Below are 17,240 nucleotides of genomic sequence, written 5' to 3' on the forward strand. Positions count from 1 at the left end.
AAAAAACATCTAATAACAGACATGCAGCGAGGCAAGCTGTGAGTAGGGCCCAGCTGTTAGAGTCCCCAGCTACCCACACCACCCCTCCCCATGGCAGAGCTTTGGCTCATCTCTTAAGGAGCAGGTCATATGCCTGCAGTAGGGACAGAAAAGCTGAGCTGAATGGTGGTAACGCCACTGTACAGTGAGAAAGATCCTTGACTCATTAGACCTCAAGGCTGCTTAGAGATTACAACTACTCAAAATAGGACAAACATCATTACAGTCTGGTTGCCAGGATTATAAGTACTTATGAATTGCCATCAAGCCCCAACCAAAGATCATCTCTGTTGCCTCTTGGCACCTGTGTATTTGCACAAGCAGCTTTGGAAGAGCAGGATCAGACTTCTCACACAGCCTTTCCTTTGTTTTAGTTCTAAGAGGCAATAGCTACTGTGGTTTTTGGATTTCTTTGTTTTGTTTTACTTAAAACACGCAGAAGCAAAAATAAATGGCCCCACTGGCTAGTACTTTTCCTCTTTCCTAAGGAACTCTGAGACTAATATGTCACATTCAGACAAGAGAGAGTTGGGCTGCAGGCTTTTTCAATGCACAGAAAATGACTCTTACTTCTGGGAGTCTGTTAAGGCAGCCTGCCTCTTTCTATTTCTCTCCTCATTTTATTGTTTCCAAACACTCGAACAAGCAAACAATTAGCTCGATGGGCTACTGCTGTTTGGAAGGCATGAAGCATGAGCTCTTCAGTTGCAGAGTGATGGACCTGAAAGCTCCAATAAATACAACAAGGGAAAAGGGTTCTATTGCACCATCGACAGCCCCTTCCCGAGGTCCTTCTGTAGCTCAAGCCTCTTCATCTCGGAAAAGCTGACAAACAGAACCCTGGTGGCAAGACTCTTCTACACAGATAAGTATTTCTAACCACAGTAAAACTACACTGCACAAGACTTTATTGCCTCCAGCACCACGTCTGCCTCAGTATTTTTGTATTAATTTTAACCAGTTAGCTAAGAGGTTTTCAAAGCTTATTTTTTTAAGAAATATATATTTCTTAAGACTTCATCACTGCTATTAGATAAATTACTCTTGCCAGACTGCCACACTGCTTCAGGGCTCTCTTATCATTTGCAGTGGCCTGAGAGCCAGCCCTTGCTTACTGTCACTCTCCTCAGGACTCTTCAGGACCAAGAATTTCTTGGTTTTACAGCGACAACACAGACGCACATGCTACTGTCCTCCTTTTAAATGCTATTTGGAAAAGCAAGAACCTTTATAACAATATCATCCCTTTGGTTCCAAGGATCTCAAGAACGAATGCAACTTACCGACATGGTGATGCTATCCTAAAACAGCAAGGATGAAACACCACATGGTGTCATAGGGAGGTGTTTTTTCTTTCATTAAATTGATATAGATACCTGATATAAACACATTCCTGGGGGAAAAAAAAACGCTCAAAGACCTTTAGTCTACCAAAGAAATAATCAGGTTCTTACTTACATACTTTTTCTAGAGAAAAATGTAAGCAAACTGCAGCATTTTGTATTTATAGCTCTCAGGAATTTAGCAATGAGGTATATCTCAAATAAACAACTTAATCATCTTGGAGCTTAAAAATGAGGGCGGTTCCAGTTTTTCCAGGAAAATTTTCAACCCTTAAAACCAAGTTTTGCTGCAAAAAACTTCATAAGAGAAGATGCCAAGTTCCTCCTCAGGATCCCCCAGTCTGAATATCTGAAATATCTGCATGTGAGTAACTCTGCCATCCACACAAATGTCCAATACCTCCCACCCCAGTTCCTGTATGGACTGAGGGAAGAGAATACCACTCTGAAAAGAGATCACTCAGAGTCCTTATTAAGTACATTAACACAACAAAGCATTTGCCAATTTAGCTAATGGCAAAGCCATACTTATGAAGTGAAAAAGAATAAGTCTATTGCATCTATTTGGTGACAGGTCACAGAGAATTCAATTTCAGTAACAGCAACTTCAGACATAGATTAAGAGAGTTCCCTAGCCTTTATGTTTGCAGCAAAGAACATAGAGAGAATTGATTAATCTTCATCAAACAGTAGTGATTATAGCAAACAAAAGAGTAGGTGCCCACAATTTTAAAGCTGATTGTTTCCATAGCCTTATTATAATTGTGTTATTCTTAATGTGAAAAAATAACGAAATTATGTCAAGCTCTAAGAAGAATATCTTAAAGTACTTATTTTTGTAAGCTTAAAAGAAAATCTTTTCTTCTCCCCCCTGCATTTGCAGAACAAGTGTTTGAGTGCCTAAGTGCATAAGATGAGAGAATGTTTTATCGAGAATGACTGTGGGATTGCATCTGCCATCATCCACAAACTTCAAATTTGCAGTTGCTGGAGTTGGTTAATCCCAAGGCATCTTGCATATTTTCCGGCCAGTTAGATTTAGCAATGCACTTTTAATGTGAAAAACATTGACAGCTTTGCTGTTGACATTCACCTTTGTTATTCTGACACAGCACTAACCAAACTGGTTATATAGACCATACCTTCCCTTCTTCACTAGTGGATCAAAAGAAGACTAAAGGCACTTCACCACTGATAAGCTCAGTTTTGCTCCTCATACCTTACTTAGTCTGAGAGCCGTATGAGCAGCAGTCCCACAAATATAACTGTTTACTTGTACAAGTTTAGTACCTTACAGTTCCTGGCATGTCTCTGTGCAAGGTTTTGTTCCTCTCAAACATGTCAGTGTACAGCTGTTGAGCCAAGGATACTCTGCTCTAACTCAATTGCTTTGTGTTCACATGCGCCTCTTCATCATACGCCATTCTTAAGAACAAACACATACATAAAGAACAGATGAGTTTTGCAGCACTCAGCCTAGCTTTAGCAATGCTTATCATCTTTGATCCACTACTTACAAAGTGTTTATTTCACTACAGAGTCAAGAAAGAGTATACTGAAGGTCATTAGCAACACATTTCTGAAGTTCAAGTATCTCATCACCGCGAGCAGCAGCTACACAGCAATCACAGGGCGATGCAATTATCAGTAACATTCGTAAGAACAAAACCGGACCTTTAATCCCTTCTCAAACAGAAGGAAGAAGAGGCTGATTATCTTAGAATTCATAGAAAAACCTCAACTATCTCTGGAAATTGTTAGCTCTCAAAAGGTGGTTCAGACAAGCATAGAAGTTTTCTTAGCAATTCCAGAGATCACTCTGAATCTTGCAGAATCTAATCCTAAAGCTATATCACAGAGCAAAAGCTAGGAGACTTCTTGTAAAAATCCTAATTGGCACCTGTAGAGATGCAGTAACAAGCCACACTTGGTTCATATCTCTGGTTTTTACAATCCTCCTGATGGCTTTTCCAATGAGTTTGCCACATTTTCAAGAAGCGCCACAACGGTAAGCCCCATCCATTTTAGGTTAACAGAATTCAGGCCAATACAACAGGGCTGCCTTGAGCGGCACAGAAAAAACTTGTCCTCTTACATTACATGTTTTCCCTTATATTAACTTACCTTCTACATTCCATGCAGAAAAGCGAACAGATTTTCTTCTGTATAGTTTCATCTTTTTCTACTGAAGCAATAAACTACTATAAGGTTACCTGCTCCTCAAAATAGCAGGGAACAAGCAGTAAAATGCAACTCTTCAAGGTTTTGTTTCATTAGTAATAAAGATCAGTAGTGTCAGTTAATGAAAATGCATATTAAACTTATGTTTCATTCAAACACAATACTCCAGTCACAAGGAACTAAACTTACGTCTGAACACATCATATATTCAGCATATACTGTTACCATAAAGGCTAAACTATGCCCCCAGTCTGGCTGTCATACAGACAGTAACCGTTAAACATAAGCAGTTACTCTGTGATGTCAATATTTTTGTTGTATTGCCCTTTAGCAGACCACTACTTTAAAACTAAGCTAAGTGAAAACCACGCAGCATAATAAGCAACATTCTTTATAATCCATAATATTACCCTGAAGTACTTCTGGAAATTCAAAACATTTACCTCAAGTATTTTCTTAATCAGAGACTATGTTTGTGAAGCATGGATTCTCAACTTACCTACAATATTATCTTGCTCCGTTTGAGCAGACCAACAAAAAAAGATTGTTTCAGTGCTCCTCTGATCCTGGGCTACAGGCAAGCGTAATGAAGTGCTACTGGGCAGTATTTTAATATGATTAAGAACAACAGCTACAGTTTTGTTTGACCTGTTTCCATGCTACACAGTACAGTTCAGACTTTATTCATGAAGTAGGTTAGGTCACCTTTTCTTTCAGATTAAGAAAAGCTTAGAGAACAATCTGTGGACTTCCATTAAGGCTTTACATCAGTAGCGTCCCTAGTCACGCCCAAAAGCTTCCCGAATACAGACACACTTACAGAGACATAAGACCTTTAGCTCTCATGGATTTATCTATTTGGCTAGTGAACTGTTAACACCATACAGCAGACAATGACATCAGTGAGTTCTGAAAATCTTTAGATGTAAAGAAAAAAAACGTAAAACAAACCTCATTGTGCTAGATGCAGCAAGATGCACTGAACACTTCAAATTCTTTCCTAATATAGTCCATCAAACTTCTACTCTAGCTGCTAGGTTTCTCCTGAAAACAAAGGTTTTAGTTAGGGCTTACCCTGTCACAAAAAATTGACCCATAAAATAGTAACAACTAAAATGAAAAATAAAATAATGAACCTACATCTTGCCATCATCTCTCACATCTTGTGATAACTGACCTCCCCAGTTACCGAGTACAACTCCCCAGCACAGCAATTTCTCTTCCCTCGTCTACATGAAGATGACGTGCATATTATGCATGTACATATGCACATAAATTATAATGGTTAAGCTATTTTAATTGCTTTACCTGCTTCAAATGGACAGATACTCTACTAAGTATGCATATTCTCCATCCACGCAAGCAATGTGTTTATCTGGCCTGGAATCAACTACAAACAACTTGAAGTCATTGTCAAGTAAGAGATTGCAAAAAGCAAGAGAAGAATTGAGGATTGGAGGCTTATTTCACCAGCACGTAAACAGGTTCACATTAGAGTAGATGGATAGAAGTTTGCTGGATTATTTAAAGTTTAAAAAAACCTAAAATTAAAATCTTACCAAAAAATTGCTTACATCCAGGAAGACAGACAGAGTTTCTTGCAGATACACAGACGAAACAGAGAGGTGGCTGTTATTACCAGAACACAGACACATACTTTCCACATTCTACATGTGAAAGTGTTTGTTAACATATGCTGGGTAGTAGCTGTCAATTCTAAATGCTTTCAGACTAAGAACTTACCTTTTGAGATCATGTTCACTACTGCACCACCACCACCGACTGCACTTATCCAAATGGTAATTGTTGACAAGAGCCATTTTAAGCTGTCACACGTTCTAATAAATAACCATGAACTCTGCAGGTATTTGGAAAAGAACAAAGCTATGGAAGAAGCTCAGCTGTGTAAGAGAGAATCATTTGTTTCTAAGAACAGAGCAGTACTCTTACTGAAAGCACTGCCAGCCCACCAACACAGTGGGACAATTACATACTGCGGTGAAAGCGAGGAGTTCAAAGTTGCTATTGGGCTCTCAAGGACAACTGGAACTCTGCAGATGCAACTTTCTTAGCTTTAAAGCGTTCTGAAAAACTGACCTACAGGAGTTCTTGAAGCAGCTACCGGTACCAAAAACTCCTATCCTTTTTTTTATTGTTTGCTGCTGCCAAGGACTGCATCAACTCTCAAAATACAAGTGCTGCTCAGGATGTCCTTCAGTGTAAAAATAACCAATTGTCATTAGTAACAAGAACCCATATTATTCACAGTAATTTTCATTTTGATGTTTTCAAACTGGGAAGCATTACGGTCCTAAAACCCCATCTTCATTTTTGCTGTCGATTTAAAACTATTTGTTAAAGCTCTCAGTAGTTCCAACTCATGAAAATACAGGAATAGTTTTCATTTTCAGAACCAGCATCAGTTCGCTACACCTCCGGTTCAAATCCAAGCATTTAGTAGGCTTGTTTCCTTTGCTGCTTGGCTTAGCACATGTAATAAGAATTATGCCTTTCACAGCCATGCCAACTTGAATACATTAAACGCAAGAATAACAGAGTCAGCATTATATCAAGATAGACAGCACTGCAGAAAATAATCTAATGCATTCTTACCCAGGTGGCACTCCAATTTCCAATGTTAGAACTAATGAACCATGAAAAGCTAATGATGAAATAGAGTTTACTTCTACATCCTAAGTTTGCTTAGTTTAAGCTGTTACTGAATGCATTTTCTGAAGTAGTAACTTGAAAACAAAGCCCACTCCATTCAGATTAGGTGCTGTCATATTGCTTAAGCAACAGAATTAAAACAAGTTTCCATCTTCGACATTTCAAATTCAGATAAGAAAAAACACACCTCGAGTTTCAACATAAAATATCTTTTCTAAGCTTTACTACATATCACTATCGAGTCCCTGTTCTGTGTACACTGCTTTGCATACTTTCATGTGGTAAAACCACAAAACAGGTGCACTAGGCATATGGATACATGTAGGCATACGCAGGCTCTGCACTGTATGACTAATACATAGTCACGTTAGCACAATAAGCATAAATACAAGTAATTTTTAATGCATTTTCCTGTGAACCAAATAATTATATTTTCATAGCATTTCTGATTTTGAACATTTTACTATTCTGTAAGGCATCAATGCATCACCTAAGCTTCACGCTCCTCGCAAAGCCTGCACCTGAGTCAATGGTATTTTATTACATGGTTTAGATGGAACGTATCCTGAAATAACAGGGATTTCTTAAGAACTTCCATATTTTCCCATGAATTAGGACATATCCTCACGCTGAGAGAGAATGAACCCTAACTAATCATAGCCAAGAAACCAAGATGGATTTCAAACTGCCCTGTAGTTTAAACGGGAATAAATCCTTCAGCAGTACTCACCAGCTCATTTCAATAGCATTAAGGTATATCATATCCCAAGATTTTAGTTATATGAGAAAATATCAGTAGAAGATGCTTGATTTGAACTCCATTTTAAAGGATAGGCATTCAATGGAAACAGCCAAAACAGTGGTGGGTGCCAAGTGGAAACAACCAAAACATGCTGGGTGCCCTGTTGGCTGTCTCCCCATGACAGTCTCTCCTTGGAAATTATAACAGTCCCAGTACCCCCTTCTTCCTATTTTTGCATACTTTTTTCTCCTCCACTTTTTGCTCTACTTTTCTTAAAACAAAGCAGGACATGAACATATTAGCGTGCATGAATAATTGAATAGCGATATATAGATGAAAAATATATTTATCTACTATAAAAGCATGATATCACTTACCTTGATGGCTTTATATGATTACTGTTCCATTACTTGGGTTAGATTGCAACTGGTGTAAATCAAATCTAGACACTCACTTCCACAAAGAGCTGGGCCTCTCTGCCTCACACCCCTGCACGTTCCTTGCCAGGAGAGCTTACCATTTTCAGCATATCTGGGGAATTTGCAGAGCCTGCTCAGATCCTGAACTGCATTAACACAAAGTAACACTGAAACTAGGAACCCCAGGTGGACAACAGCACATCCACAAAGCCAAACACTCAGAACACGCAGTATTTGCAAATCAATTAAGAGAGACGAAAGAACATAGAGCATATGTGATACTTTGAATTACAGATTTTCTGTTCTGTGAACACAATATAAGCATCTTAAAATTGAATAAATGAGCACTTCATTTTGATAAACTTATCTGATGTTCCCATGAATAGAAGTACTCTCTTCGTGTCCCCAAATGAAAGCAGGTACTGTTCACATTCATTGGGACATGGGACAACGTGACGGACTAGTCATGCAAGCATCACTTTTTTGCAGTATAGCTGCACCTAGTGACAAAGAATGATTATGATTATGATTAGAATATGATTAGAAACTACAACTGACTATGAATTAATCAGATACCTAACTTCTCATTTGGGCTATGAGTATATTTCGCTTTTCAACATAACATCATAAACTTATTGTTTCCATCACGCGCAATACAATGAAAGCTCCCAAAGTTCACTAATAACAAAATTGTTATCAAACAATACCCACCAAGCAAGTTGACTCTTTTTGTTTGAAGACAGCTTGACACAATGTATAAGGTGAGAGCCTATTACTTTCCTTCAACATTTGTTTGAGCATATTGCAACTCTAACTCTACAAAAGCATTCAGTTGATAAAAGAATTCAGTTTCAAGAGCCCTCAGTGGTGATGCAGAAACAAAACAAGAGCTTAGAATTTTTTCATCGGGCGTTGGCAATATAAACAGCATTACTAACCACACTGTGAAGGGTATGGATACATGCTCACCACTTAGATGACATGCCCATTTTTGGGAAAAAAGTTTGTTCGTTTCAATACAACAGCAGAGACCCTAATTATCACTCCCACAGCAATCTATTTTCTTAAAAAACCATGACAGTTTTGATTATCTGATTCAATTTCTTCTCTCTTGTGTATGACATAGGGCATGCAGTTCAAAATCAATCTAACATCACTGCTATTAATAGGGCCTAAATCTCAAAGTCGATAAAGTAATTTTTAGAGTGCTGTGAATTAGACTTCTGAATCCATGTCACTCACAAAGCAACATCCATTTCTCCCTCTGATTTCTAGTGGGCAGAAGCAAAACTAATTTGTCTGACCAAAAAACATGCAAGTGTAGTAAGATTACCCAAGCAGCACTGGAGTCTTAAATCCTAATGCCTTTTTTTCTTTTACCTCCACATTTCAGAAAGTTCTTTCCCAACCTGGGAGCCTTTTTGCCAAGGTCTTCATCCAAAACCAAGCTGCTGGAAGAAAGACCAGTTGAAATCCAGGCAGAAGTCATAGGTGCAAACAATCACTTAAGAAACCCTAATCATTCACTCTTTGTTTTTATAGAGTATAGTTAAGAGATTCTCTCTTACTGCAAAGCATACACTCCTTATCCTTGGGAAAAAAAATATACACAGTAGTTCATCCAGATGACTAAAAACGGGATAAAGAAATAAAGAAAATATTACTAACTTCTCACTTGTATTTGTCACTGACATCTCAACCCACCAAATATTCCCACCAAGTCTACACTTGCAAAATACATCTGTAATGCAACTATTGGGATATGTATTACTTTTCTGGGGCAACTTGGGTGCGTAAATTTATAATCAACAAAGCCCCAGTAGTGGGGAGACAGCAAGCTTTCTTTCCTCTCACTTGCATAAATCATTAATACCTCAAATATGGAAGCAGTTTTAATTCTCCTGTGCAAGAGATCTTATTTTCTGCTTTATTAAAAGATGTCTGTTGTTTTTGCATAAGAGTAGGACTTAACCTTAATGTACTGAATATCTGGAGCTGCTCTGACACACCAAATCCCCTTTGCTATGACCATCCTCCTCTGTTACTCTACACTGCATCGCAGTGACACTGCCTGTAAGCAGCTCTTAGCTTGTAGCTGACAAGAAACGCTATAGCATTTTAAGTTGGCCAGGTAAAATATATTTCAAGAGCGCATTATTTCTGCCTCTCTCAACAAGTTTGCCTTCCCAGCTACAAAAGGAGGGAAGCAGGCACTTCCATCTCTGCATACTTATGCAGCTAAAAAGGTGATATAACATTAACTTTTCTAGCAGCCGCTGACCAGCACTGAGGTGTCCTAAACAAATTTGATAGTTCCATAGTGATGTAAGGAACACTGGAAAAAAAACACTGCAGTGCTAAGCCCAACTCTGGACTACATGCATTATGCTACTTCACATCTAGTGCATAACCTGGAATTAGTAATTTCATCTTTCAGTTTACAGATAAAGAAATGGATCAACTGAAAGCCATAATACATTTCCATCAATCCCATGTTTCCAGGCTGCACATTGTGCAGGGCAGAACCTACCGCTTATCAAATGTTGATGCAGTGCTTACGAGAGCCACTATCACAAAAACAGGAGTCTAAAGAAAGACAGTATGAGAGCACAGACGCCAAAACAACAGCTCTGTGTTCCAGCGGGCCCCAGACACCCGTGAAGCACTTGAGACTCATCAGACGATTCCAAGAATTGCTGCTGAGGACAATCTCCAGCAAATACAAGAGGAGATCTTTGGCTTACAGACTGACTGAATTACAACAGCAAGATTTCCACTTAACAGAGAAACTCGACAAGCATATACTTTTAAAGCAACCTAAAGCTTCCAAGGCCATCACATTTTAAGCACTTTGCCAGTAATTTAAGCAACCTCAGTAAAGACCACACAACTTTTTTTTTTTTTTTTTTTTTTATAACTGCCAAAATGCTAGGCAAGGAAAAAGTAAAACACAACCACAAATTGCCTGGTTTTAGCATACAAATTCTCAAGTACTGGTCTCTGTGTACCAAAGCAAGCTTTTCCCCCCAGTAGTGCCAAGGCAGTACTGAAAACAAGGCCTTCTTCAGCTAGTTTCCAAGTTGCATACAAACTTACACAGCTTCTACGGAACTCCCTTTGATGTCAGTAGTAAATACATGCTGCATTCAATATGCTGGCTATTCACTAAGTCCTACCATTACAGAACTGGAAATTTCTATTTTAAGATTGCCAATCACTTCGAAAAAAAAGTTTGAAGAAAACATACTAATGATTAAATACACACGATACAAAATATAGTATTTCAAGTCTTGAGATTAACAGTTGACATGAGGTGATTTTGTCTGTTACGTGCCTTGAAAGAGCAATCACAAAATACTCTAACTGGAATTTCAATTGCAGTATCAGTAAACAATCACATCAGTCAGTCTTACCAGAAATCCATGCACTACTTGCAATAAATACATTTTGTTTAAGATTAAGTTTACTGCGTTTACCACACTTCTGTGATTTTATGTAAGCATATATATAAATACAAGCAATCTCCACCGTCTTACAGGGACATTCAGCAGGAATATTTGACCCAAAGCCAATAGCAACTGCCAGGTGTAATTTACACTGGTAACTCAAACTTCAGTAGGCTAAAATAGCAGATTTACGTTGAAACAGCAATAGGATTACCTCACTTCTGTCAGATTTCTAGCAAAGAATGGCACAGTCTTCAGCGGAACTGACCTCTCCCAGTTCACAATATAGAACTTTTTACAGAGGAGGGAGAAAAAAAAAAAAAAGATTAACAGAATTTAAGAGATCGTGGTATCAAATCCCTACACAGAATTCCTTTCCTGTCCAAAGACACACAAACAATGCGCACAGTTTACTCAGTCCATCCTACAGGGACTCAAATGTTAGCTGCTACAGATGGTCAAAGAATGATACCCACAAAACCACTTCCAACTGCCAAAAAGAAATCCTTCTTCCAGCAAGTAGAGAGCTGGCACACAATGCCACACAAAAACATGCTAGGTATGGTAACACTGTGCACTTCTTTCCCTACAGGCATTTACATCGTTGCTAGGTCAACTGTGCATCGTGCAGTTGCCACTTCAAACGGTACAGAGGTGGCAGTCCTTCCACAAATAGAGGTGACAATTTTTATCATACTACTTCAAATGCACACACACAAAAAATAAAAGGCAGAGAAAGAATATAGGGAAATACTCCTGCGCCACATTTCTTACTTCCTTCATGCTGGGGTAGACCCAAAAGCAAAAGACAAAGTTATGTAACCTCAATTTGTCATGCGAGGTTTGGAGAAAAGAGCACCATTCCTACATTTTCCCTAAATTAAATATAAGTTGGAGCTTAAAACTTTCCAAATGCATTAGAAATTGAGGATACCAAAATATGAGCTTGCAAAACTTCAACTTTCAAGTAGCTCTATGATATCCGTACAGTAGAGAAGTTTCCCAAACCCTTTTTCTAACTCATCCTTCAAAATTGTTTTTTGTTTTTCAAGAAACAGTTTTACTTGACCTCTTTGTCACATTATATATTCTGTTGATAGTACCCTGAATATCTGGTATGCACACAATACTTCTGAAGGTTCATTACATGCCCATCTCCTGAGTCACCTGCCACAACTCTTCTTGAAACAAAGAAGTTATGCAGCTGCTCCCATAGAGCATTTTGACATGCTATTGCAGTTGTAATTTATCTACCCAGTAAATGTGTTTTCATTTCACAGAATAGCAATTACCCCCACTGTACAGAGACAAGTAATACGCTGCAACACGCACCCATTCCACATCTATCAAGATGTTATCCAGTGGCAACTCTATAAATAGCTGCAAAAAGCGTTTCAAGTCTCCTAGAGAGTAAATCTGCAGAGATAAAAACGCAGTCATTAACATCATTTACTCCACTAAAATACTAATATAGCACTTATTATATATCCACTAAGCCAGTTGTCTCCCTAAGAAAATAATTTAATACACATTTAAAGTAACTGAAATTACAAGCAAATGTCTGTTTCTAACGTGATTTTTAGAAAGATGCATAAGCCAAGATCTGTTCTCAGCCCATCCCGCTTCTACAGTCCACTTCGAATCAGAACATCCTTAGAGTTAAAAAGGGACCTCTAAAGGCCATCTAGTCCAACTCCCCAGCAGTGAATAAAGACACCACATCTACATCAGGTTGCCCAGAGCCTGATCTTGACTCACCTTGAAAGTCTCCAGGGACGGGACATCAAGAATCCTTAGGACTGAAACTGTTTGACAGTTCTCACTTGAAAAGAGAAGTGCATGTGCTAGAAAACCCAGCATGTCTAAATAGGTGCATAGAAATAACAGCCAATGTCTTTTCCACTTTACCATCAGCAAAAATGAAGCCTATGCTGCTCAAGACTTGAGAACTCCATTGTTAATAACGTATCCATTTGAAAACAATCACATAATTACCATTACATTTATCAAATCTGTATGTGGAACAGATCTCTGTGCAGTTTTCATTTGACCACTTTCAATCTGCAAAATCAGTGTCTCCATACGTTCATGAGTACAAGTCAAAGAAAGAAATCGTGGCAGTTGAAATCAATAGCCTATTACATTATCCTACAATGGGTAATTTTAAAAGCATTTCATCTACTGAAACATCACCTGACATGCACTTATGCTGCATGCTTCGAAAATCTTGTAGGCCTTCACTCGAGTCAGCAGTACAATCTCATCCCTGGTGGTGATTCCGGGGATCAATCGCACAGGGTTAACAAATGCAATTTGTTCACTTCAGAGAGAGCTGAGCATGCTTAGTGGGAAAGCCTAGTAAGCCCAAGTACTTGCCAGCTAAGAGACACATGCAAGAGAAGAGAAACATATTGCAGCAGTCCTTTTCCTGCTTGCTTGCTTTTGAAGAGCAAGTTCTCATTATAGTTTGATAGTCAAGACCAAAGCTGTCATCTCCAAACCTTAAACATACTCACAACTTCACGGAAGCAAGGATTGAGTTCTGCAGGACTGCTAAATATTTTTGAGCATTAGATTGGAAACTGACAGTAGTTAAATGACCAACATACACTATTAACGTATTAAAGATCTAAACAACTTAATGAAATCATTTCCGTGTTTCATCATGACATCCAGTTTTACAATCATGACTATTCCAAGCCGGCTCCGTGCTTAATTGCCAGCAGTTTTGGCAAAGGGACAAGGACCATTTGGCAATATAGTGTACTAGCGCTCAAAAAAACTTCAAATCCATTAAAATACTCTGTTATAGCATTTTATCTGATAACCAATCTAGATGATATTTAAGTTTCAGAACAAAAAACCCATAAAAATTAACTACATAACCCACACTACATTATATATTTATTTATTTATTTATTTTCCCTCTGGAACCCATCTGTCAGGTTACCCTCACTTCAGGTTTTCACTGTTGCCTTCTTAATACCACAGAGGTTGGCAGTGGTCTTCAAGAAAAAAAGGTTTTTAATGGTTTTTTAAACATAATCCAAGGGGCAGATGCACGGAGAACGCACAGGGCTCCAAAGGCAGCTAGACAAGATGGTAATTAGGAAGCTGAAGTACACATAGCAACAAAGAAAAACACTGTTGGAAGAAGTTCCCTTTTGTTTCCTACCGTAAATTACATTCATTCCTATAACAAAAAGCATTTCCAGAAGTTTATATTTCTAAGATACACCAAAATAGGATGTAATAAAAAACTGAACAAAATAAAACAGACTGTTCAAAGCAAATCTCAGCTTTTCTGCACTGTTTCTAATCAACAGAACATCTACCTTTGTGAACAAAAGGACTGACAGAAAACAGTGCTTTGTCTGCACAGACCCAAGTTTTTGGGATCACTTTCACTGCACCTGCTCCTACTACCAATAAGCTCCTAATATTACCTGTCAATTATGCAATCACTTGGAAAGGTAAATTCACCAACTTTCCATCAAGCTGTTGACAGTTTCCAGCTCGTTACTTAATGTACAGCTGTTTTTTATTCCTCTTAGGAGGCTGAACCCTCATTTATGAACATTAAGAGGTACTTAGCAGTCAGTACTGCTTACACCTTAATACTCACTGTGACTCGTACTTCATTAGAAGAACACTTCTTACACTCATCCAAACAATTAAAAAAGCAGCATAGCAGCATCACCACGAAGTTGCCCCAGGACTGATGTTATCACAAAACATTATAACACTTACCCCAATGCCTTCTTGCACGCAGTTTGAAATTTAGTAAACCCAATCCTGACTCTAAACTACCTGCAACCCAAATTAGTTAGTTTTCACTTACTTAACAATTGAACAGTTTAGTTCTTTAAAAATGCATTTAAGCAGCGCATTTCTGCAGCTCCATCTCTGGTCCAGTTGTCCCTATCAGATCATAAATGATGCAAGTTTTTATTTTCATAGACATACCTAGTACCAAAAAAAAAAAAATAAAATTAAAAAAATCACAAGAAGGATTTTGTTATTTTCTGCAAAAGTACAATTTCCTCATTTTATCTGTCTCCAAATAACAAGATGAGTAAATACCATTAAGATATTAAAGAATCATTATTTTGAAGCATATAAGTCTGAATTACCCCTAAACATAGTAGATTGTGTATATAGTAAACTTAGAAGCAAATCCTTTCTTCTACTATGAAATCACTGCCTAGCCCATGTGCTATTACAAAACCATAGCTCATTCACTTACACCTGCTATTGAAGTTCTGACGAGCTGCCACAAGATGGAGGTAGACACCTATAGTTTGAAAGAGTTTAAATTAAAGAGGCAGCCATGACCGACTCCAACATTTTATCTTCATTCTACATCATCACAGACTTATTACCCAAATAAACATCTGTCAATTTGAAAATCACAAGACATCTAAATTGAAGAGGGGTGATATGAAAAGGGGATGAATAGACTATTTGTTACGAAACCAAACCATAAGTAGTTAATAAGGACACGACCACAGAAACAATTAACAAATCCTTAGATTTGTTGTATTTATTCTATTTAGATAACAAGAAGTGGATTAGATTCACAAGTAACTTGCAATTCCTTGCAATTGAGACAGAACAGAAAGCAAGTGCTTATTTCAATTTTGTTTTAAACTAAAGCCACAATCCTAATGACACAAATACGGGGCTTGTGAGACTGAAGACAATTGAAACCAGAACTGAACTTGGTGAATGTTACATGTGAGTAGTTGAAGTCCTTAGCTTTGGCTTTACTGTAAATCACATTTAGCTACAGCTAGAAGAGAACCTTCACCAGGCAGCAGACAGATAGGGAAACAGGAAGAACTGCATTTTTAAAAGCAATGCTACCAACCAACAGCAGACAACCCTGAACAAGTTTTCTTGAAGATAGCCCACGTGTTTCAGAATCTTCACACATGTACTTTTGTATCACCTGCCCTTTCATCACACATGGCCTCCGTACATTCATGTAAATAATGTAGACCTCTCAAGAACACACTGCAACAAAACCGTGTGGTGGTTTCTGCAGTGTGGCACTGCTACGTCCTCATATAAAGCCCAAATCAGAGATATAAGGGTTTACCTACTGCATTACACTAAGCCAACATATGAAGTGGAGGCTTCTACCATACAAAAGCCATATGAAGAGAAGTTAGTAACGCTACTGTCCACAAGGACATAGTTGTTATCCGTTTCTACATAAATATCAGTTTTCTCCTTCTGTTTATTACTTCTAGAGCAAAATTACACACACTAATCACAGACATCCATCCTATTCTCTGCTTCAGCACATCACCATTCTTTTAACCTGATACAAATCTGATTCAGGTTCTCCTCACTGCAGAAAGACTGAAGGAGAAATTGCATTAGTTCTTTCTATGATAAAGTAGTTTTCACAAGGCTATCACCACATCAGATGAACATGGTCTAACACAACGGAAAGCTCAGCAATAATAGCACCACAGTGAAGTCCTCAGCCATAGCAAGAAAGAACTTGCTCAAATGCAACAGCTGTGGGCACAGAAACAAAAGGAAGAATCTACTTACCTTTGGAAAGCAGGGATCTCCAAGAAGAACCTCCTGCTCCACTGCCAACTCTTAAATGAGGTCTGGGAAGGGGTGGATCCTGGCTCCAGCCATTCCGGTCACTCAGTACATTGCCTGCACCTGAGTTCCCCTGGCTGGGCCCTGCCTTCCCACCAGGTGCTCAATCACTGTTTCAAGCTGTGACTTAGTATTTATTTCCACTATACACGGCCATTCAGCATGTGTGTGCAAAAATGCAGATCATTACCCCAACAGGTGTTAGCTTGGGAAAGCAAGTAAATGGCCTCTGTGTTTTGTACGCACCTGGAAGAAACTTGTTTGTGAGAAACCTCTGTAGCTGTAACTAAGAATCCTTGCTTTCTGTTAATGACCTTGACAACGCTGAAATGCAATGCCTTATTGTCTCTAGATGTTACTTATGGCCATGATACTAAGGGGGGTTAGCAGACATCTTGCCCATCTGCCACTACCAGTATCTGCTTGGTTCATCTCAGGGCAGACACACTACCACAGCCAGCCACCACTGGGACTGAGAACTTGGCAGAGTGAGAACTGGCCAGCTACCCCCAAAACACTTTCTATTAAACTAATCAATGCCAACTTGCCTCTGTATATTTTCTTCAGGATTCATAAACCTTATGCAGAAGCACTGGTGCTTTTGCATTACAAGCTTCCAGCTATTTTTTCTCTCCTTTCACAACCACTCCCAGCCATAAGGAGCACAGGCAAAGTACATCAAGTCAGCTCATGTAAGGCATAAAGCCCAACTGCATGAAGTGCTAATAGTGCTCCTGGTTTATGGATTTTACTCACGACTATCTCTAGCTTAACCCTG

This window comes from Lagopus leucura, unplaced genomic scaffold (genome assembly GCF_019238085.1).
Source record: "Lagopus leucura isolate 7727_CA_CO unplaced genomic scaffold, USGS_WTPT01 Super-Scaffold_100012, whole genome shotgun sequence".
NCBI classification, from domain to species: Eukaryota; Metazoa; Chordata; class Aves; order Galliformes; family Phasianidae; genus Lagopus; species Lagopus leucura.